The sequence below is a fragment of the Silene latifolia genome, unplaced genomic scaffold, assembly GCF_048544455.1.
Source record: "Silene latifolia isolate original U9 population unplaced genomic scaffold, ASM4854445v1 scaffold_57, whole genome shotgun sequence".
NCBI lineage: Eukaryota > Viridiplantae > Streptophyta > Magnoliopsida > Caryophyllales > Caryophyllaceae > Silene > Silene latifolia.
In genome coordinates, this window is record NW_027413480.1 from 5920821 (window position 1) to 5945776 (window position 24956).

General features: G+C 43.0%; 1 non-coding gene across 1 annotated transcript; it reads right to left on the bottom strand.

The window, feature by feature from the left end:
* Nucleotides 1–6394: 6394 nt before the first annotated feature.
* Nucleotides 6395–6501, bottom strand: LOC141639856 (small nucleolar RNA R71). Its single transcript, XR_012542718.1, has one exon. It is a non-coding gene; the product is annotated as a small nucleolar RNA R71 (small nucleolar RNA).
* Between the last annotated feature and the right edge of the window lie 18455 nt (nt 6502–24956).

Sequence of the window (24956 nt, forward strand, 5' to 3'; positions counted from 1 at the left end):
CCTTTGACTGAAACCGAGAAAAGGCTCAAGCTCTTGGAAGAACAACACATAACCCGTGGTAACAATATCCACCTTGAGAACAATCGAAGATTCATACCCGTTGAGGATCAACTACCCGACAACTTTACCTTGACTGATGTACCCAATTTTAAGGGAGTGGAGGACCCGCTCAATCACATTCGAGCCTTTAAGGACTACATGTCCATCAAGGGGGTCAAGCAAGGACTTTTCACCCAGATCTTTCCATCATCCCTAGAACCAATTCCCCGCCAATGGTATTATTCCCTCGACCCCAAGAACCTCACTACTTGGGACGAAGTCGCCGTTGAATTTTCCAAACAATATGCCAACAACGTCGAAATCCAAGCCAATACCCGCACTCTTGAGGTCCTGACTTAGAATGATAAGGAAGGGTTCACATAATTCCTACCCCGTTGGAGGAGGGTAAGCACTCAATTGGTCAGTAAGCCGAGTGAATTAACTCGGGTGGAGAAATTTGTCAACAACCTCCGCCAAGTTTATGCCAACCTACTAAGATATCAAAACATAACATCAAAACATTCCAGGACCTACCAATCCTCGGGACTCGCATTGAATACGATCTTCGCAAGGGTGTCCTAGCTAAAACCACTGGTAGAGGCTATCAAAGGTCTACATCAACTGGATCTCGCCCCTATGGCCAGACAAACAAAATCGATGAGGTCAACCTCCTCGAACCATCCACAAAGAAAACTGAACGTCCTCAAAGGGTATTCACGAACTTGGGAACAACCTATGCCAATGCCCTAAAAATACTTTTGGACCAAAAGAAACTACAACCGATTGGGCCCACTCCGGACCCGTACGAGGCTAAGAAAACCCATTTCTGGAATCCCAATGCCTACTACCAGTATCACCAGGGAAAGGGTCATGACACAGAGGTTCGCTTTAAACTGAAGCACGTCATCCAAGATATGATCGAGAAAGGAGAACTACCTTTACCTCCACCCATAAAACCAAACAACAAACCGAACCGCTTGGGAATCCATGCCATCTCTAATGACGAGCCAACCCTGGATTGCTCTCACTTCATCCTGCCAATTGATGACGAGGTGAATGCCTTGGAAAAGGACACCCCGGACAGGATATTCGTGTTTAGTGCCGCAACTATGCCCACCATGTTCCAACAAGTTGACGAAGCCATAGCTAGTCTCTCAGAAAGGATTACCCGACTTGAGGACGCCTACCACCGGTTGATTTTCAACCCACCAGCACCGCGCCCGAGGGAGGGTCCTCCGAACACCCAAAACAACCCTCACCAGAAAGGATTTCTCCTGGGACCGTTCTAGCATGCACCCCACAATAATCAACCCTATAATAATCAGCCCCACAAAAACTTCCCCTAAAAAACCGTCCACCGAGGAATGCCCCTCCGAGGTACCCTCGAGATCCCGAAATCAACGATATCTGGAGAGACGGCGCAGAGGATGTCTACATGGTTTCGGGAAAGGGCAAACAAGCAAAAGATATCGGTTATCTTACCCGGTCTGGACGCCCTATCAAAACCCAAACAATGCAACAACCATTCAAACGACGAATGACCAAATTATCCCGGACGCGGGCACTCGGTCTTAGGTTCCCGAAAACTCGATCCTTAAGCAACTGCAAAAAGCAAAGGCCGAAATTTCAATTTAGCAACTGATTTCTATATCCTTCGAGCATCGGCGGGCTTTGCTACAAGCCTTGGGAAAGTTGATAGTTCCCTCCACCCCTCTCCAGAAGAAGTGGTGGCACACATAACAAGGGATGTCCCCGACTTGAGCAACGCGGTCATCTTCTCTAACGAAGATATCCCTCCATTTGGAGCCAACCATAACCTGGCCATGTACATCACTATACAATGCCTCAAGAAGAATGTGCCTATGGTTCTAGTGAATGACGGCTCTGCAGTTAATGTCATTCCCCTCAAGACGGCTCACAAACTCGATATCCAAGAAGCTAATTTGGTCCGAACTAACCAAGGAGTAAGCGCCTATGACGGCACTCGTCGTAAGGTTGCGGGGCTTATCACTTTGACCATTGCAACTGGACCTCTGGAAAGACAAGTCAGTTTTCAGGTGGTCGACATTAACGCCTCTTTCAACGTGCTTCAGGGACACCCCTGGATTCACGCCATCAAGGCCGTCACCTCAACCCTTCATCACAAAATCAGAGTCCCTTTCAACGGGAAGATAATCACAATTCTCGCTTCCCCGATAAAAGCTATCATGAAGAAGGGAATAGCCTCTTAGGTCACTGAGGAGGACGACAACGAAATGTGGGGATTTCAAGCTGTGAATGCCCTATTCGATGAATCAGGATCCTTTAATTGTGACCCGTTCTCCAACCTCACAGTCAACCGCATTTTGATGCGCCAGGGTTATTTCCCGGGCTTACCCTCCACCCGCTGAAGAACACCTTGCCTCCTATGAAACAGGCCAAGGTCCCCAACATCCCCTTCTGGCTAGGCTATGAGCCTACGGATGAAGACATCCAGGAGATGAACCTCCTTATACGGAAGCGCAAAAGGCACGGAGTCATCCTCCGTCCCTACCATTTGACTCTCAATGGATACTTCGTCCCCGAGGGAGAATCCGAGCTTTAAAACGGCTTTCCCGATGCAATCTATGACTCTGTACTTAAGGTCAAGAACCCGGGTGTAGAAGTCTTTGAAGACTGCTACGTTATCTCCGACAACACCAAAGTTGCGTCGACTAAATCTGAGTCGATCCCATGCCTCGACGGACAAGCCGTCAGTCTCCTCTTTGGAGAGGACAACATCAAGCACCTCGGCTATGAGGACATCATCAACATTGCTGTAAAGGATAACCAGTTTGATCCCACCACCTTAATCTCTGATACTGACCCAGAGAAAACTGCACAAGGCTGGAGGAAAACTGTCAAGTGGATCGATCGTCAAGGCCGCATTCTCAAGGTCACAACTGGAGAAGGCCTTATGTTCAAAGAGGAAAGTGAAGAAGAGTCTGAGTCTGAGTTTGAGTCAGAGTCAGAGTCTGTCCTAGCTCCTAGTACTCCTGATTACCCTGTCAAAGTCCCCTTTCTACTGTTTTATCACAAGCTTGTGGCTGCTTTAGAGGCCGAGTCAACTAAGGTCATCCTCACTCCCATGGAATTAAGCAACCTGAAGCTTGTTCCAGGGTCCACATCCTCTGCTTTGTCGTACAAAGACATGTGTGGGATCGACAGGGAGATTGCAGAACAGAGGATACCCATTAAGCCCAGAGCTAAACCCATGAAACAAAAGTTGTGCCATATGCGCCCTGAATGGGCCTTGAAAATCAAGGAAGAGGTAGACAAACAGTTTAAAGCCGGGTTCATCAAAGTGTCTGAATACTTTGATTGGGTGGCCAACATAGTTCATGTACCCAAGAAAGACGGGAGAATTCGGGTTTACGTCGACTTCGGGGTTCTGAACAAAGAAAGTCCAACAGACGACTTCCCTCCGCCACATGTTGACATCCTGGTGGATAACACCGTCGAGCACGCCCTATTATCATTCATGGACGGGTATGTTGGGTACAACTAGATCAAAATGGCCGTGGAAGACATGCAGAAGACTGCATTCACTAAACAGTGGGGTATATATTGCTATACGGTCATGCCCTTCGGTCTAATCAACGCCGGAGCAACCTACCAAAGAACCGCCGCCACACTCCTACATGACATGATGCACAAGGAGGTGGAGGTATATGTCGATGACGTGATCGTCAAATCAAAAGAGCGGGACGGCCACATCTACGCCCTATGGAAATTCTTCGCTCGCCTCCGGAAATACAACATGAGACTAAATCCTCAGAAGTGTGCATTCGGGGTCACCTCCGGAAAACTCTTGTGACACGTCGTCAGCAAAAGACGCATCGAGATTGATCCTACCAGAGTCAAGGCCCTTGATGTGACCATAATTGGCGCATATTTAGCCCCCGAATTACCATTGTTTCCATGCTTTTTAGTGCCTATTTGGGTCATTTCTTATCTTTAGTTCTTTGTTTTGCATATTCTTTGAGATTTTGATCCCTTGGTAGGAAAGGAGTAAGAATATTGCATTTTCATGGCAAAACGAGGCTAAATTGATTGTATTCAATGACCAAGCATCAAGAAGAGACAAGGCTAGAAGGCCTTTGTACATATCATAGTAGAAGAACAATGTTGAGAAAGGATCCTTGCGTCCCCAAGGAAATCCCCAAGGAATTTATGAAGAAAAGGGAAGAAAAGAAGAAGAATTGACGCTGACCAACAATCCGAACGGATTGCAGACAATCCGCCTGTCCAGCCTCAACAATCCGAGCGTCCCTCCTTGGAATCCGCTCGGATTCCCCCTCAACAATCCGAGCGTCCCTCTCTTGAATCCGCTCGGATTGCACAGCCCAAATCCGGCCGTCCCGACTCTAATCCGCACGGATTCTGCAGACAAAGACGGATTTCATTCTTCAAGCTACGAAAAGAGAAGCCCTTCTCTCAGAAAATACCGGGTCCTCCTTGCTCAACTTAAAAAGTGTAATTACTAGTTTAGCCCTTAGTTAACCCTAATGCATCCTCCCTAATTTTCACTATAAATACCCCATTAGGCTAATTAGAGGAGCATGTTCTTCTTATCAATAATTAGTGTAGTTAATATCAATAAAATCTCTCTTCAATATTGTAATCAAGTATTAATCAAGTTTTAATCCAAGTTTTAGTTCTTTAATCTCTCTCTTGTTCTTCCTTTATTTTGGGTAATTGAAGATTATTTGGGTTACTATTGGGAGATTGACAACCTCTCAATCTAGGATTCAAGTACTTCTATTATTCTTGCTTTATTATTGGAATCATTAGTAGGTATAATCTCTTAATCCCTTTTTAATTATTGTTAATTACTTTCATTTATTCATCATGTTTCATTATGTTAGTATGATTGACAACCTTTCTAGCATGATCAACATGATAATGAGTGAGTAGTCTCTTAGCTAGGGTTTAATGGGTGATTAGGGGAAAACCAACATGGGGAATGATTCATGCTTAAATCAATATGTTTTCATATGTTATTTGCTTGCTTGTTTTGATCTTAATACATGCACATGTTATATTTGATGAAATGCTAAGCCTATGAATCCTTGCATTTACTATCATCTTCTATCTTTTCAATGAGACTTGTAAGACATAACCCAACTCGTGTCTTGTTAGACCATGCATGTGTTGAGTAGGAAAGATTAAGTCGACTTGTAGGTGTTGTACAATCTAATCGATTCGGCTCCCGGACCCAAACTTTCCTAGGATTGTAAGATATAACCCAACTCAATCCATCACAACAATAATCGCTTGCTTATAATTTGAGAACATGTTTGTACGATCATATCCCATGATTCCCCTATGACCCCATGACACCCTAGTGCTTTTAATCAATTGTTTACACCCCTTTTTATTCATCTTGCTTGTTTATTTTCATTGTTATTCTAGTTTAGTAACCTTCTACATCAACCCAATTTGTGACACCCCTAGACACTACTAGTTACAATAGAATTCTCATTTCAATACCCGTCCCTTGGGATCCGACCTTTACTTGCCTCTTTACTAATTGTAGATTTGTTTGTGAAGTATAAATTGTGTTTTGTATCGACCATTGACCAACGACCACATATACTTAATTGTGAACACGAAATGGCCTCGATCAAAAATGGCGCCGTTTTGGGGACGGTGTTTAATTGATTTAAGATTTCTTTTATTGTTATTAGTTGTGTCTTTTTCACCTTGGGGAAGTAAAACTCCTCAAGGTTTGTTCTAATTGTTTTTGAGTTGTTTGATATTTTGCATGTCTAGAAGGTTACAAAGTGATTTGTTACCTTTTGACCGTGAAATCGAAAGAACCTTGACGAATAATAGGAGACTTGTTAGGAGGAATTTGAGAGGTGTTGGTGAAGTTGTTCAACCCACTAGTGAGTTTGTCAATCCTTTCGCAATAGAAGGAGAAGAAAACCTATTACATAATATCCCACAAAATCCACCTACAATGCCTAAATTCTCGTCACACTCTATACCCACCGAGGAGAATCTACCAAATGGTACTCCTACACCGCAACATCTCACCGGTAATTTTATTGCCAAGTCCGCCTTCATCCAACTAGTTGAGAGGAGCCAATTCGGGGGAATGCCTAGTGAGGACCCTCATTCTCATATGGAAACCTTTTGCGATTATTGTGATGCTATCTCTCAAACGGGCGTGACTCAAGACCAAATTAGATGGGTCTTATTTCCTTTTTCGTTAATCGGCACCGCAAAGCAATGGTTGAAGGGCCTTGATAAGGCCACCCTTGGAATAGATTCTTGGAAGAAGTTAGCTCTAGCTTTCTACAAAAAATTCTACCCACCGGAAAAGACTAACATGCTAAGAGCTCAAATTACGGGTTTTAAGCAAAGGGATGAAGAATCTTTGTATGAAGCTTGGGAGCGGTTCAAAGGTGTTTGTCGCTCATGTCCTCACCATGGACTTACTGAATGGTTTTTAGTGCAACAATTTTGGAATGGTTTATATGAAGATTCAAGGAACATTCTCAATATGGGATCAAATGGAATGTTCACCGAAGTTGATGACAATCAAACATGGAACAAGATTGAGGAAATGGCGGTCCATAATTCACAATATAGTAGACCTCGCAAGGCTACTAGAGGAGGAAAGCATGAAGTGGACTCCGTTACTCAATTGGGTGCTCAACTTAGTGCTCACATTGACACAATCAACTTGAAGTTTGAACAAGCTATGGCTAGACTTGAGGAAAACTCGAAATCATCAAAGCATCATGTCAATGCCATGACGGCATCCTCATCAATCCCAAGTGGGATATGTGAGAATTGTGGAACTTTGGGTCATGACCCAAGTGAGTGTAGGGGAACAACCGAACAAGTTAATGCTTTCCAAGCTTACAAAAGTGGTACCCCTTGTTCAAATTTTTACAATGAAAACACCAAGTTCCATCCAAATCTCTCATACAAAAGCCAAAATGTTCAAAACCCTCAAACAACATATACTCCACCACCCATGAGGAACCAAAATCAAAGACCCTTTTACAATCAAAACCAAGGTTACCAAAATCAAAATCCATACAATCACCAAAATGACCAAGGTTTTGATGTCCAAAAAGCGGTCCTCCAAATGCAAAAGAATCAACAAGAATTTTTCACTCAAATGCAAAAAGATAGCCAAGCAAAAGACACCACCATCAACAACATTCTAGCTCACACCAAGATGTTGGAAACACAATTGACTCAACTAGCATCTTCAAGCTCACAAAGACAAAAGGGGCAATTACCACCTCAAAGTAATCCCCCTAGACATGAAACGGTTAGTGCCATTCACTTGAGAAGTGGTACAAGATATGAAGCAATCAAGGAGCAAGTTGAGAATGAAGTTGTGAAAGCTAGTGAAAAGGAAGAAATTGTGCAAAGCCCCAAAGAAGGGGAATCATCAAAAGAAGAAAGTTCAAAGAAAAATGAAGACAAGGCCAAAGAGAAGGAGCCCATTGTGATTAGACTTCCTTTTCCAAGTCGTCAAGCCAAGCCCAAATTTGATGATCAACTTGGAAAGTTCATGGAAATTGTGAAGAACTTAGAAGTCTCAATTCCTTTCACGGAATTAATCAATCACGTACCGGCCTATGCAAAATACATGAAAGATATCCTCACAAAGAAGAAGTCGATCCGGAAACTTGAGACTATCGCCTTCACTAAGGTGAGTAGTGCAATACTTCAAGGGAGTTCACCTCCAAAGTTAAAGGATCCGGGAAGCTTCTCAATACCGTGTACCATTGGCGACACGACAATCAACAAAGCCTTATGTCATCTAGGGGCTATGTGAGTGTCATGCCATACTCGGTGAGTAAAAGGTTGGGAATGGGAGAGCTTAAATGCACCAACATCACGCTCCAAATGGCCGATAGATCGACGAAGACACCATTAGGGATATGGGAAGATGTCCCCGTGCGAATTGGGAAGTTTTTCATCCCAGTGGACTTTGTCATTGTTGATATGGAGGAAGATTCCAACATTCCAATCATCTTAGGAAGACCTTTCCTACACACCGCGGGTGCGGTAATTGATGTGAAACATGGAGAGCTCACTCTAGAAGTGGGAGATGAAAGCATAACTTTTAATCTTGACAAAACCATGAGAGCTCCTCGTTTACATGAGCCATGTTTCATGATTGATCATTATATAGGAAAGATGAAAGGAAGAAATCGGAACTCCAATGGAGGAAGAAAATTGAAGATGCTCCATTCAAAGAGCAAGTGAATTGTGACAAGGAGAGCTTGCAAAGCTCATCAAAATCAACCAAGGAAGAAGAGGAAGGCCTCATTGGCCAAGAGAAGAAATTGGGAGAGTTGTCTCCATCTAAGCAAGAGATTTTCAATGATCAACTCAATGAAGTTTGTGGTCTTTGGGACGACGAGTTTGAAGGGATTTTTAATCCCTACATTGGGCATGCCATCGATCATGATCAACAACAAGAGCCACGGTCTATTGAGGACCTCTACCACAATAATGAACAAGCTTTTGATTACTTCTTCAAGGTGTTGAGCAACATCAACAACACCTTGAACATGCCCCCTTGACATCTCATCAAGAATGAGAGTTTGGTGGAGTCCTCCCTAAACCACCACTTGTAAATACTTCTAACTCCCTAACTTATATTTCAATTCTTGTATTGCATTTTTTGTCATTTTTGGATTTTTATTTACGTTGATCAAAATAATTGTCATGTAAGAGAGAAGTGAGGGAGGGACTAACGATTTCCATTGATGTGTAGTGCTTTACCTTAGTGTGGGGATGGGAATTGCCTAGGCTATTCATGCCTTAGTAGTACCCCCACAATGAAGAACACAAGAAATGAAGAAGAATGGAAGAATGGTAAAGGGAAATGCATTGTGCACGAATGGAATGAATCAAAGGACCAGAATCCGAGCGGATTGTACCAAATTCGCCCGCCTCCAACAATCCGAGCGTCCTGACCAAAAGACGCCCGTCCTGAGCTGAGCTGAAATTGAAAATTTCTTGACTGTTGAAGAATCCGAGCGGATTTCTGGAAAGACGCCCGTCTCATAGAATCCGTCCGTCTTGTGAAGAAGACGCCCGTCTTTGCAGCTGAAGAAAACAAAGAAATTTCTCTGGACTAGAATCCGTCCGTCCTGAAGCAAATCCGCCCGTCCCATCACATAAGAATCCGAGCGGATTCCCCAGAATCCGCCCGTCTTTAGGCGAGCTTCTGAAAATTTTGAAGCTGCAGAATCCGCACGGATTGGGCCTAATCCGCACGGATTGCCCTTGCGTTTTCAAAAATTTCGACTTCTTTAAATACCCTCCCACCTTCTGATACGTGCCTAATGTATAGTCTTTTTAGCCTATTTCAGCACGTATTTCTATGCATTTCTATACTATTGTTATGGTATTTTGCCCCGAATTGGCTACTTTGGTGTATTTTGTCCTTTTTGTAGGAATGATCGCGAAAGTAGCGGAACCATGCTCTTTTCCGTCCTTTTTGTATGCATTTAGAGGAGACGGGATTGTCCCAGAGTGAGATGTTGCACTTGGAAGTGTCGTTGCACGCATTACGAGATACTTGAGTGAAGACGTAAGCTGAATTGAAGATCCAAGTGGTCTATCGAGCTGTTTGGAGGACGATCGAAGGGTTCCTAGGCTCCCTGAGGCTCGATCGAGAGGTTCCTTCCTCGATCGAGTAGGATGCACATGACCAAGTCCTCGATCGAGTGCCCTGCTGGTCGATCGAGGGACTCCTGCTGAGATGATGGTCGATCGAGTGGTTTAATCCACTCGATCGAGGGGTTTTTCACGGGCATGGGCTTTGCTTCAGTCCGTGTGTTTAATTTTCGCTAAACATTGTTTGTTTCCTATTTAACCTATGTTTACTAGGTTAATTAGGCATCTCTTTACTTCATCCTTGGACGATCTTTCTTTTACTATCGTACACATTAGGAACCTACTGTTACTTCTGACGTTGCTCTTGCTACCGGGATTGCTTCATTGAATTTCGGTTCTTTACGCCGGAATCGCTTAGACTGTAATCTCTTCCTTCTCTTTAATAATAATTAACCTTCTTTTGTTTTTAATTCCTGTTTATGTTATCGTTCTTCTTTGCCCTAATTTCTGTTATTGCGCTTTATATTTATTATTTCATTATGTCTTTCTTTGGAAATTTGTGTGCTGTTAGTTTAATAATCGACATGAGTAGCTAATCTCCCTTCATGTTGGGATTAGGGGATCTGCGGTAGAATAATGACGACGTAGTGAATGAATTAGACGAATTGACTAAGAGATTCTGTCACTATAGCAATATAACTGTAATTACCGACCTAGTTGAGTGCACGCTTCTATGTCACCCATTAATCTGGCTACAATTAATCCTGGATCGAAAGATTGGACTAAATAGGCCTGCTATAAACAGTAGACTACCCTAATGAGGACGAAAGTTAAGTTAGTGGTATTTTAGGGTGGGAAGTGGACCGAAAGGACCTTCTAATATCCGTCTCGCATTAGTTCGTCTGAGTCATTTACTGCTAAGTTGTTGTACTACCGTAGTGAACCGAGTTCCCGACATGTCCCTCTCTTATTGATAGTTAAAAATCGTTTTATTACCTTTACTTCTCTCTGCTTTATTTCTCTTTCCTTTCAACTCCGTAGTTTAGAAACCAAAAATTTAATCAACCCCATTGTTACCATAGGATTAGAAATAGATAGCTGTAGTTGCATTACCTCCCTGAGGATTCGATACTCGACTGCCTCTACTACATTTTTAGTTGAGACCGTTAGGTTTTATTTTTGACAGGTACGCGACAGACGTGTCAAATTTTGGCGCCGTTGCCGGGGAGGCAATTGTTCAATTTACTAGCTGTTTTATTTTTTAATTCTCCTTTTAGTTTAAGGAACATCGTTCCTTAAACTATTCTTATATCTTGTCTGTAGTTTCTTCTTATGCGCAGGTCGCAAGGTGGGCCACTACTACCTTTTGATCCCGAGATTGAGAGATCTCTACGCGTAAAAAGGAGACTATTTCAAGAACAACAGGCAGAGGAAGAGCCTAGTTCTCGTGGTAACTTTTACGAGAACGAGCTTTTCGAACACAATCCACCGTCTTCTCCAGTTTCCAATTCATCAGTTGAGTCTATCACTTTCCCAGATTTTCCCGAAATGGCCGAGGAAGCTACCATTGCTAGTCATTCCGAGCCCACTGCTGACAATCTTTATAAAGGGTTCGAACTGCCGGGAGATGCTAGGAAGTTCGAACCCAAGCCTGCATACATTAATATGGTCGAGAAAAATCAGTTCGGGGGAGCTGCAACTGAAGACGCAGCTCAGCATATGGAGACCTTCATTGATTACTGCTGCTCCATACCTCCTCCAGCTGGCGTGACAGCTGATCAGATCAAAGAAACTATGTTCATCTTCTCACTCCGCGATGCTGCAAGGGAGTGGTACAGGGATTTGGACCGAGCTGCTCACGGCATAACAGATTGGAATTCGCTAGCATTGGCGTTTTATAAGAAGTATTTCTCTGCTTCGAGAACCATCGCCATTAGAGCTCAGATAACCAGTTTCAAACAGGGGCCCGACGAGAACTTCCACGAGGCATGGCTTCGTTTTAAGAAACTAGTGCGTACCATACCACATCACGGTTTCGAAAAATGGAGTCTGTGCAACCATTTTTACAATGGTTTATATGATGATCAGAGGGCTATACTAGATGCGGCAGCCAACGGTCGATTTTCTGACAACTTGGGGCCGACGAAGGGATGGAAAATCATAGATGATTTAGCCACTCACAGGGCTGAATACGGGAATTCAAGGGGAAACCAAAGGAGAGCTGCTGAATCCTCTTCAGTAGCCGCATTAGAAGCCCTTACTGCTAGGTTCGACAAGTATGAACTAGGGGGAGCTCTCAAGCCAGGGATGTACCAGGTTAATGCTATGACAGACGGTCCTTTCGTCTGTACGAGATGTGGGGTAGATGGACATGTCGCTGATTATTGTCCTAGTCCTTATGAGCAATGTGCTGCCTTTCAACACTACAGGCAAAACAACACTCATTACGAGCCGAATATCCACCCCAATTTGAGGTGGAGTAATCAGAACAACGTACTCAATCCCACCGCCCCTCCAAATCAGCAGCAGCAGCCCTATATTCCTCCGCACCAGAAGCAACAAGGCTATCAGAAGCCTCCGTCCTTTAACCCTCCTAACCACGGTTCATCTTCAAGTGGGGTGAGTGAAATGGGCGAGTTAAAGTCTATGATGCAAGCCATTACAAAGCAGCTTCATGCGAGTGATCAACAAAGAAGCACAAGTGATCAACAGCGAGACGCGTCCATAAAGGCACTTGAGACTCAAGTTGCCCAACTCGCCGCGAATCAATCCTCGAGGAAGCCGGGTCATTTACCGACTCAAAATGAGAAGAACCCAAACGAGACGGTACATTTGATAGAGTTGAGAAGCGGTCTTTCTTATGAGGGACCAGAAATGAAGAAATCAGACCTGGAAATAGCTGTAACTGATGATGAACAGTGTTCTATTAAGAAAAAGGGGCTCACGACGAAGCAGTTACTCGATCGACTGAAATCAGGTGTTCGATCGAGTGGAAATTGTGAAGAATCTGGTCGATCGAGTAGTCTTTCTACTCGATCGAGTGAACTGGAAGCTGAAGATGGTCGATCGAGTGGGAATGTTGCTCGATCGACTGAAGTTGCTGAAGAAGGTGTTCGATCGAGTGACCACATTGCTCGATCGAGTGATATTGATGACGAGAAGCTTATTCGAGAGCCTGCTAGTGCTCGTTTAAGCGATGAATTACCAGAAAGGCCTCGTTCGAGAGGTAAGAAGCGTCCGAAGGATACTGAACTTGCTCCGGAAGACACTTTGGAGGCAAGAAACAAGGGACTCGAGATTCAACCACTGTTCCCTTCCGAGGCGGGCCTGCAGAATACCAAGATTAATCAACAGTTTAGCAAATTTGTTGAGCTTTTGAAGAGTTTAGAAGTTTCCGTGCCGTTCTTGAATTGCTTGACTAAGGTACCCTCTTATTTACGATTTATGAAAGAGATTTTAGCGCGTAAGAGGACCATTAATGATAATGAGACCGTAGCCTTGATTGAGATGGGGTCAACCCTATCTCAAAATAAGCTACCTCTTAAGCAATCGACCGGGTAGTTTTTCGATCCCTTGTCACATAGGAATGCAATTGATTGATAATGCGCTATGCGATTTAGGCGCTAGCGTAAGTGTTTTACCATTGTCTCTAGCTAAGAGACTTGGTGTGACAAAACTGAGTTGCACCAACATGACTGTCCAGATGGCCGACCGTAGTTTATCACGGCCACTAGGTGTAGCGGAAGACGTACCTGTTCGGATCGGGAAGTTCTTTATTCCCGTCGATTTTGTCGTCCTAGATATCCCCGAAGATGTGCACACCCCTATCATTTTAGGGAGACCATTTTTGTCCACTGCCCGTGCAGTAATAGACGTCGGGGGGAAGACTTTAACATTTCAGGTAGGGGATGAGGAAGCGATTTTCATCGGTCCAAGTTCCGGAGGGCTCCCATGCAAGCTCAGCCTTGCAATGCCCTCTCTTCTGTTGACCCTATTATTGACACTCCAGGTGAAAATTTGGAGAATATTGCTATTATTGTTAACCCTCCGCCTCAGATTGAGAGCAAGAAGGAGGCAAATTCGTCTGTTGTCCTTACTGCAGGTACAAATGAAGGCAAGAAAGGAGTTGTCAAGGGACAGGGTGCAACCATTATCAATCGAACTGGAGCAAAGGATGCCAAAGAAGATGACAGAGGGGCGAGAACGAAAGCAGTTCGCACCTACATAGATAGGAACTACATTCCTCCTACTGTCGCAAACAGTAATTCAAGCTCATGGAAATCAAAGAGGACGGTCAGTGTCGCTGAAGTGACGTCCTCATCGAAGCCCACGAAGGGGCTACTGAAAGCTAATGGGAATTAAACGGGGAAATGCCCCGTGTAACAAAGTGTAATAGATATTTGGTTGAATTTCCTTTGAATTTCTTATTTACATTTTTATTAGGACAATTAGTTTAGACATTTATTTTTTTTTTATTTTTTTTATTTTTTTTTTAGCGTAGACTAAGACTATAGACTGTGTCTTCTGCGTTTTTGGAATTTTGGGATGTGTTTGGATATGTTTCATACAGGTTTGGGGAAGATGCACGCACTTCGAGGAAGTAAAGACGGAAATTCAAAGAAGTCTACACGAGGAAGTCCTCGATCGAGTACCTTTTGTACTCGATCGAGTGGCAAGTGGGTCGATCGAGCTGGTTGGTTAATCGATCGAAGAAAGGCCACATAGGAATGGTCGATCGAGAGGTCCCTTACTCGATCGAGCAGAGGGACATGAAAAAGTCCTCGATCGAGTGACTTAAAATCACTCGATCGAGTGAAGTGAACAGTAAACGGGAGTTTTCTTTCTTAAAACTCTTTACTTTACTTTTCTAATTCTATTTCATTTATCCCTAACTTCCGTCTAACCTCTCCCTTAATTGCGATTGATTTTCCCCCAAATCCCCAATTTTTGCCCAAAATTATCAAATCCACCACCAACATTCTATCACTAGCACTTAATTCTTCAATAGCCCCTTGTTTTCCCCTTATTCTGTGTTCGTTTTCACGGTTTTTAAGAGGGATTAGGGTTCCGAAGGTTTTCGATTAAAAATCCGCCTTGCTTGCTTGTTTTTGAAGTTTAATTGCTTGTTTTAGGATAATCATCATCAAGTAAGTGTTTCTATCACACTCTTTGCAATTTCTCTTGATTTAATTCGAATTTTTGAGGTGATTTTGAATTAGGGCTCGAAAATTCCATGTCTAGTCGAATTGTTTCGATTTGATTGTGTTTATATGCCCTTAATTTGCTTGTTGATGATCTTTTCGCAATACCTCGCTATGTCTACATGTTTAATTCGAATTTTGCGCAAATTCCGCGATTAGGGTTCCTGTAAGTCGAGTGTTTCGACTGTTAGACGGCTTCTATGTTGCCTTGCTTGCTTAACTTCAGTCCATGCCTACTTACTGCTGTTGTTAACTGCTGTTGCCGTCCCCTAACGCCCGTATACGCTGTGAATTATTGGGACTTTTGTTCCGTGAGTGCTTTTCGCTTGCTAGTAGACTGTATGTTGCCGCATGCTGTTCCTTGCTGATTTCAGTCTTTCTTAGCGGTCATATTTTGTCACTTTATCACCACTCACATGTTTGTAATTCGAGGTTTGAGGAATTGTTGGGTTTTGCATTCGGAAGTCGAATTTTTCGACTAATAGGGCCATTCTTTTTTTGTCACATGTTGGTTAGCTACTTTTTTGTTTTAGCCACGGTTAGCAGCATCCTTTCTTATTCGTGCCCTTTGACACTTTGCAGGATGGACGCGAGTTCTTTGCCTTCTACTAGTACGTCCTCCAGCTCGTCGACGAGCGAGTCAGTGGTCCCTGCTGCTACCACTAGCTCCGCCTTGGTCACCACTGCAGCACCAGTTCTACTTGTCTCAGCTGCAGGGACAGTTTACTCCGCGGCCAGCTCAGCCGGGAGCTCGGTTCAGGCTTCACAGGCCATCACTCCTACCAGGCCTTTCTCTTTCGGATCTGCGGATTGAGCCCCGTTTCCCATGCCTGGTATCGCCACCGAGACCACACCAGCAGGCTAGCCAGTTAGCCATCACTTCTAGCCCTTCAGAGGCTGTTGTTACGAGAGAGGGCGCTCTCACACCTCTACCAAAGATGCCCACGGTGCGTTTCACTTCAGAGGCTCACCGGAAACGGTTAGCCGCCTTACTTCGTTGCCCCCTCTCCTCCACCCGTTTCCTTGCGCGGACTGACCTAGAGACCTTAGGCATTTACGAGGAGGTCTGTAGTTTGTTGAACGGGACGGGTATGTCGGGTTTGATTACCATGCAGGAGGCTACCATTCGTACCCTTACGTACGAGTTCTTTAGCTCCAATTCCTTTGACACCGACTCTTACGCTGCTGACCACTCCAGTTCTTGCATTTACTTTCGACTCCGCAATGAGTCGCACCACTGGACTTTTGCCAAGTTTGGCCAAGTTTTAGGCCTAGTTAGTGACGGTCCCACCGCCCCACCTAGAGACCTCCTTCAGCCACTTTGGGCTGCGCTTACTCACACTCCCTTCCACTCACGGAAGGGAGCTCATGTTCACTTACCTGCGCCCCGTTACTACTTGCGTCTGCTAGGAGAGACCATTTTTGGGCGCCCTGAGTCCAACAACGTGACCAACACTGAGCTAGCGATTCTCGCGGGGTACCTCAACATTGACTACGGTACCCCGTTTGTTCTAAACATTGCCTATCTCGTAGCTCAGCATTGGAACGGGATTGGGACTCGGGTCAAGACCGCTATTGTCTGCGGCGGGCTAGTGACTAGGATCGCCCGCCACCTTTACCCCACTGACCCTTCACTCACTTCACCTGACGAGATGGCTCACCTTGAGCTGGATGCCATGGCTGACTTGACCTGGTTCCCAAAGGCGAAGGGGAGTGCGAGGACGTGGAAGATCTGTGGTTCCACGTCTGTTACCTTGCCGTGCTCTACCCTTCCGCCACTTTTACCGCTCTCTCTGCTCGCCGAGGGAGCGAGGCCACCTCCACCTACCTACCACCTCACCTTCACCCCTCCTTCTTCTTCTAGGAAGAGGAAGCGGGAGGCCGGAGCATCTTCTAGCTCTCGGACTCCGGCCCGACTCGAGCCAGCCGGGACCGACCCCCACGCCTCGGCCTACACCTTCACTCACTCCACCCCCACTTGACCCTCCTTCGGTTCGGTTTTCCGGCCAATTTTGTCGCCCTCCTGCTTTAGAGGCGCCGAGGTCATGGACCAAGGGCGTCGTGATGCCGTGCTTTCGGATATGTGCGGTACATTATCGAGATGAGACGGGATATGGCTTTAGCTGTATTCCCGCTCTACGAGTTCCATATCCGAGCCCGGCGACCGATTCCAGAGGGGTGGCCGCATCCTTCCTTCTACCGATACCCGGCGGATTGGTACCCTCCACTTTCCTCGACTCGAGGAGGAGGTGGAGGAGACAATATAGCACGAGAGGTGCGGTTGCGAGCCGAGCGGCGGCCCGACGAGCTTCCGAGAGAGGAGGAGAGTGACCCTCCGTTCACACCCGGTCCGGAGGATCAGCCTGGAGATGACGACCGAGTCTCCCCTTTGTTTGTTCTTTGGTTTGGGAGACTGTTTTGTTGAGTCGGAGTACGAGAGACGGCGGTGCCGACGACGAGTAGCTATCTTGGTCTACTCACTTCCCGTTTTCAATTTGGTTTGGGGAAGTTCGTGTTTTGTATGCTCTCTCACTCTTTTTATTTCGTCTCCTTTATTTTTATTTTATTGGTTGTATACTCCCATCCCCCATTTTTCTGCTGGTGTATGCTGGAGGACAACGAGGGCGTTGTCCGTTTTGGTTTGGGGAGGGTATTGCATCCTTTTGAGTCTGCATCTGCATTTGTTTTGCATTCACGTTTAATTTTTCAGTTTGCATTTGTTGTTTATTTTCAAAAAATCAAAAATCCAAAAAATTAGAAAAATTCAAAAAAATTCACGTTTATTTTAGCATATAGATTGAGTCGGAACGGTAGATTCCCGTGATGAAATTGCACTATAGCTTGTCATATTACTTGAGCCTTGCACTTGTATTGATAGTTTTTAGCCTTGTCATACGCATAATCTACGAATTTCTGTTCAAATAATAGCTGACTGTTTAGACTTGACCTAATAAACTGGCAAACTACTTAAAAATTCTGAGTTTTAGAGCCATAACTGGTGACATTCATGACCAGTTCATTAGGAATTTTGAGAGTAGTACTCCTTGCATAGCATGTTTGTCTCATTTGCACATTTATGACATTCAATTTCTCGTCAAATGCACATAATCGGGTTTGTGGTTGGTGTCACATGCAGGGAGGGTCTTGCAAATTCCCCTTTCTTTACATCTTTCACCCATTTAGCTCCACATTGACCAAAACTTGCCCTTTTGACCCATTAGCTACATTCCAAACTAAGCCTGCCTAGTCAAGCTAGTTAGTCTGTCCTTTTGTGGTATGTTTTCCATTGCAGTTTGGTCTGTAATTCCTGTTTGGAGTTGGTGTTTGTGTTGAGGAAGGAGGAAGAAAGAAAGAAAAAAAAAAGTATTGAAAAAAAAAAGAGAAAAAAAAAAGAAACGCGAAAAGAAAGAAATAAAGATTGTGTAAAATGTTGCCCCCTCTTGTCAGAGTTGAGAAAATGTTTGAAGATGTACAATCGACAAGAGGGTTGGTTGTTTCAGTTAGCTGTTTCAGACGATGTGTTTAAAAAAGGGAACTTTGTGACCGTCTGACTCCTCCGCTCTTATTCTATTATTTTTTGAGGAGATTGTGTTTGAGTCTAGTGAGTTTTGTGCCAAGTGAAGGGCACCCGTACTTAGTCTTACAGTCAGTTTGAGATCCGGATGATTTATGATGGTCCTGTTAGGAACTAGCTTGACGCTTTTACCTCCACATTTCCATAACTTGTTTTGCCTTTCTCACCTGAACCTCACTATTCCCATATCATTTGCAAACCCTCTATTTGTGACGGACATTATTTGGTTGGAGTGTGTGCATTAGTACTTGAATTGTCTTTCATTTTTGTTGCATGCATGCTATGTAGGTGTGATTAGGCGAGTGACTGTCTTTTCTTCTCTCTCTTACATATAACATTTGCCCTTTGCTTCATGAGAGAAGAGTGACCACGTGAGAGTCCAGTTTGTTGGTCTTGCAAGGTCGATAGGTCACTTTATTTTCGAACGACCCATAATTCGTTTGCGTATTATTTGCTTGGCTCAACTGTTGATTTTTGTTGCATTAAATTGGTTCAAATAGACAAGTTAAGCTAGCTCTGAGTTATCATTTCCGTTCCATTAGTTTAGTTTTGAGTTTACTCGAGGGCGAGTAAAGGTTTGGTTTGGGGAGATTTGATACGTGCCTAATGTATAGTCTTTTTGGCCTATTTCAGCACGTATTTCTATGCATTTCTATACTATTGTTATGGTATTTTACCCCGAATTGGCTACTTTGGTGTATTTTGTCCTTTTTGTAGGAATGATCGCGAAAGTAGCGGAACCATGCTCTTTTCCGTCCTTTTTGTATGCATTTAGAGGAGACGGGATTGTCCCAGAGTGAGATGTTACACTTGGAAGTGTCGTTGCACGCATTACGAGGTACTTGAGTGAAGACGTAAGCTGAATTGAAGATCCAAGTGGTCTATCGAGCTGTTTGGAGGACGATCGAAGGGTTCCTAGGCTCCCTGAGGCTCGATCGAGAGGTTCCTTCCTCGATCGAGTAGGATGCACATGACCAAGTCCTCGATCGAGTGCCCTGCTGGTTGATCGAGGGACTCCTGCTGAGATGATGGTCGATCGAGTGGTTTAATCCACTCGATCGAGGGGTTTTTCACGGGCATGGGCTTTGCTTCAGTCCGTGTGTTTAATTTTCGCTAAACATTGTTTGTTTCCTATTTAACCTATGTTTACTAGGTTAATTAGGCATCTCTTTACTTATTCCTTGGACGATCTTTCTTTTACTATCGTACACATTAGGAACCTACTGTTACTTCTGATGTTGCTCTTGCTACCGGGATTGCTTCATTGAATTTCGGTTCTTTACGCCGGAATCGCTTAGATTGTAATCTCTTCCTTCTCTTTAATAATAATTAACCTTCTTTTGTTTTTAATTCCTGTTTATGTTATCGTTCTTCTTTGCCCTAATTTCTGTTATTGCGCTTTATATTTATTATTTCATTATGTCTTCTGTTTGGAAATTTGTGTCTTTGTTAGTTTAATAATCGACATGAGTAGCTAATCTCCCTTCATGTTGGGATTAGGGGATCTGCGGTAGAATAATGACGACGTAGTGAATGAATTAGACGAATTGACTAAGAGATTCTGTCACTATAGCAATATAACTGTAATTACCGACCTAGTTGAGTGCACGCTTCTATGTCACCCATTAATCTGGCTACAATTAATCCTGGATCGAAAGATTGGACTAAATAGGCCTGCTATAAACAGTAGACTACCCTAATGAGGACGAAAGTTAAGTTAGTGGTATTTTAGGGTGGGAAGTGGACCGAAAGGACCTTCTAATATCCGTCTCGCATTAGTTCGCCTCCGAGTCATTTCTTTGCTAAGTTGTTGTACTACCGTAGTGAACCGAGTTCCCGACATGTCCCTCTCTTATTGATAGTTAAAAATCGTTTTATTACCTTTACTGCTCTCTGCTTTATTTCTCTTTCCTTTCAACTCCGTAGTTTAGAAACCAAAAATTTAATCAACCCCATTGTTACCATAGGATTAGAAATAGATAGCTGTAGTTGCATTACCTCCCTGAGGATTCGATACTCGACTGCCTCTACTACATTTTTAGTTGAGACCGTTAGGTTTTATTTTTGACAGGTACGCGACAGACGTGTCACCTTCATTCCTTCATTCATTCATTCATAAACACTACCCTAAACATCAAAACCGCAAGGAGTTGAAATTGGGAAAGACTATGTCACTCTTCTTATGCAAGCCATGCACAAGCAAGCTTATGAAGATCGGAAGAATGCATATTTGGCTCAATATCCTCCCCTCCTACATTTAGCTAGGCAAGGACTCCTTGATCCATCTTGTCCTTTGCCTAGTTGGGCGGATAAAGAAGCCTTGTTTCCGGGTGCATCTAGGGACGTGGTGGAAGACAATGAGGTTGTTGGAAATGGTGAAGAAATTGATGATAATATTGAGGAAGAAGCAAGTGGAGATGGAGAAAGAGATGGTGAAGATGATGATGAACAAGATGAGGAAGAAAGTGCCAAGGAAAGTGGCAATGTGACCACTTCTCATGAGGGAAGTGATGATAATGATAGCATGATGGAGGACTAGTAAGCCTTGGAGACTCCTACACTCCCATGGTTTGTCTATATCTCTTTGCATTTTATTTCATTTTGATCATTGTTGGTTTAGTCCTAGCAACATCAAAGGACTCACACCTCGGTACCATTGAGGTGTTCTTTATTGTTCCCATTTGTAAAATCCAAAATGACAATCTAGTTTCATGCATAGCATAGTGTGTGCATGAACTATACCCATCCTTGACATTAGCAATAGTGTCTTATTTGGTTTGGGGAAGTTAATGCATACACAACGGGAGGTAATCTAAATTATCCTCTCCGTCATAACAAAAACCATGCATCATGTAGTATAGCTTAGTGTAGAATTGCATTTAGTATAGAAATCATGCATCATCTTTGCAAAATTTCCATCATTTTGGCCATTGAGGACAATGCCCATATTAGTGTGGGGATGGGAATTCTAACACTTAACTTTTATTCAAAAACCCATAAAAATTGAAAAATTTCAAAAATCATAAAAATTTGAAAATTGAAAATCCAAAAACAAGTTCATTTCCTTTGTATATATTGTCTTGTATATATTGTGTTTGTTTTATCCTTGTTCACTTTGATTGACTATGCCACATCCGAGACATGAGGATATTGAAGACCGCATGGTATGATCTTTCCAATCTCCTTTTTCCTCTTTATGTTAATGACTATGTGGCTTTATTTTGATTGATGCGGTACAACAATGTGAACTTAGGATTGCATTTAGTTTATATGGCATATTAGTTGGTAGAATCATATGCATTAGGATGTTTATATGTTAGTTGCATCATGGCATGTAGTTTGCATGGTTAGAAAAATTTTGCGAAACCGTCTACTTGGGAAGCTTGACAAGTGTATATAGGCCCTAGTAGATGCTTTTTACTCTTAAGACTTTGCTTGTTAGAATACTTGTAAAACACCCTAGGATGTGTCATGCTAGTATCCTTTGACCCATGGTTTAAGGCCTAGTCAAGAGTACCTTGTGGTGTGATAACTCCTTGGCTACCGTTTATTCCAAGGTGACCCTTGAAACCATGCATACTTCCATCATTCATCCATGTTCTACCATATTTTTGTCAACAAAAGGGAATGGGCACAAAAAAGAAATCAATTTGAGTTCAATGAAATGAAAAATGAAAGAAAGTTTGCAAAAATGCATCAAATGAAAATAGGAGCAAAAATAGAACTCCTAAGCTTCAAATACAAGGCACCCTCGTTACTAGTTGGGGTGACTTTGAAAATGTTCAAAAAGAAATGCAAAAAAGTTGTCAAGTGTTGAAATGCCAAAAATCAAAAAGAAATGGCAAAAAGAAAGTGTTCTCAAATGTCAAATGCCACATGAAATTGGGGGGAAAAACAAAAACAAAAGCAAACTCCCAAAATGAAACTCAAATATCTATTGATCCCTTTATCCATCATATCCATTTTTGTGCATGGTAGAGAGGGGACGACCCTTCTTCTTGTCTAGGCAAGAGGGGGAATTCCGCGATCCTCCAGTGTTTCTAACACCATAGGGAGTCTATTCTTGACGAAAGTATTTAACGATTGAGGACAAAGGTACCCTAGCTTGACACAACTTGGAGGTGATTTATTGGTATCCTTCTAGGCTTAGTAGTTTGAACAAATTGCATCTATGAAGGATTGTGTACCCTTGAATTGCTTCCCTTGTAGATAATTTCCGCCACTTAGATGAGGAAAGTGGCTATTCTTTTTGTAGATGCATCCATTATGTGATTTTTATGTGCTTAATGTTTGGATGTGTCGCCATTTTGGCAAGACCCACCTTGCCTTGCAAGAAGGCATCCTACCTCATGGTTGTCTTGTTGTGAGTTGAAGGGGCGGAGTGAGACCCGCTAATTGTCTCATATCGGCTATTATTATTAGGATAGGTTAGTATTGGTCCTAGTCTTTGTCACCTCTTTACTCGGGACGAGCAAAGGTTCGGTTTGGGGATATTTGATGTGACCATAATTGGCGCATATTTAGCCCCCGAATTACCATTGTTTCCATGCTTTTTAGTGCCTATTTGGGTCATTTCTTATCTTTAGTTCTTTGTTTTGCATATTCTTTGAGAGTTTGATCCCTTGGTAGGAAAGGAGTAAGAATCTTGCATTTTCATGGCAAAACGAGGCTAAATTGATTGTATTCAATGACCAAGCATCAAGAAGAGACAAGACTAGAAGGCCTTTGTACATATCATAGTAGAAGAACAATGTTGAGAAAGGATCCTTGCGTCCCCAAGGAAATCCCCAAGGAATTTATGAAGAAAAGGGAAGAAAAGAAGAAGAATTGACGCTGACCAACAATCCGAACGGATTGCGGACAATCCGCCCGTCCAGCCTCAACAATCCGAGCATCCCTCCTTGGAATCCGCTCGGATTCCCCCTCAACAATCCGAGCGTCCCTCTCCTGAATCCGCTCGGATTGCACAGCCCAAATCCGGCCGTCCCGACTCTAATCCGCACGGATTCCGCTGACAAAGACGGATTTCATTCTTCAAGCTACGAAAAGAGAAGCCCTTCTCTCAGAAAATACCGGGTCCTCCTTGCTCAACTTAAAAAGTGTAATTACTAGTTTAGCCCTTAGTTAACCCTAATGCATCCTCCCTAATTTTCACTATAAATACCCCATTAGGCTAATTAGAGGAGCATGTTCTTCTTATCAATAATTAGTGTAGTTAATATCAATCAAATCTCTCTTCAATATTGTAATCAAGTATTAATCAAGTTTTAATCCAAGTTTTAGTTCTTTAATCTCTCTCTTGTTCTTCCTTTATTTTGGGTAATTGAAGATTATTTGGGTTACTATTGAGAGATTGACAACCTCTCAATCTAGGATTCAAGTACTTCTATTATTCTTGCTTTATTATTGGAATCATTAGTAGGTATAATATCTTAATCCCTTTTTAATTATTGTTAATTACTTTCATTTATTCATCATGTTTCATTATGTTAGTATGATTGACAACCTTTCTAGCATGATCAACATGATAATGAGTGAGTAGTCTCTTAGCTAGGGTTTAATGGGTGATTAGGGGAAAACCAACATGGGGAATGATTCATGCTTAAATCAATATGCTTTCATATCTTATTTGCTTGCTTGTTTTGATCTTAATACATGCACATGTTATATTTGATGAAATGCTAAGCCTATGAATCCTTGCATTTACTATCATCTTCTATCTTTTCAATGAGACTTGTAAGACATAACCCAACTCGAGTCTTGTTAGACCATGCATGTGTTGAGTAGGAAAGATTAAGTCGACTTGTAGGTGTTGTACAATCTAATCGATTCGGCTCCGGGACCCAAACTTTCCTAGGATTGTAAGATATAACCCAACTCAATCCATCACAACAATAATCGCTTGCTTATAATTTGAGAACATGTTTGTACGATCATATCCCATGATTCCCCTATGACCCCATGACACCCTAGTGCTTTTAATCAATTGTTTACACCCCTTTTTATTCATCTTGCTTGTTTATTTTCATTGTTATTCTAGTTTAGTAACCTTCTACATCAACCCAATTTGTGACACCCCTAGACACTACTAGTTACAATAGAATTCTCATTTCAATACCCGTCCCTTGGGATCCGACCTTTACTTGCCTCTTTACTAATTGTAGAGTTGTTTGTGAAGTATACATTGTGTTTTGTATCGACCATTGACCAACGACCACATATACTTAATTGTGAACACGAAATGGCCTCGATCAGCCCTTCAACAAATGCCTCGGCCTAAGAACGAGAAGGAGATTCGGGGATTTCTCGGTCAAGTCCAATACATCAACCGCTTCATAGCCAAACTCACTATGATTTGTGAACCAATCTTCAAGAAGCTTCGCTTCTCCGATCACACTGATTGGGATGACGACTGTCAGAAGGCCTTCGACGGGATAAAGGAAATCTTATCCAAACCTCATGTCCTCATGCCACCTCAACAAGGAATTCCCTTATCCTTATACCTGACTGTCACCGACACA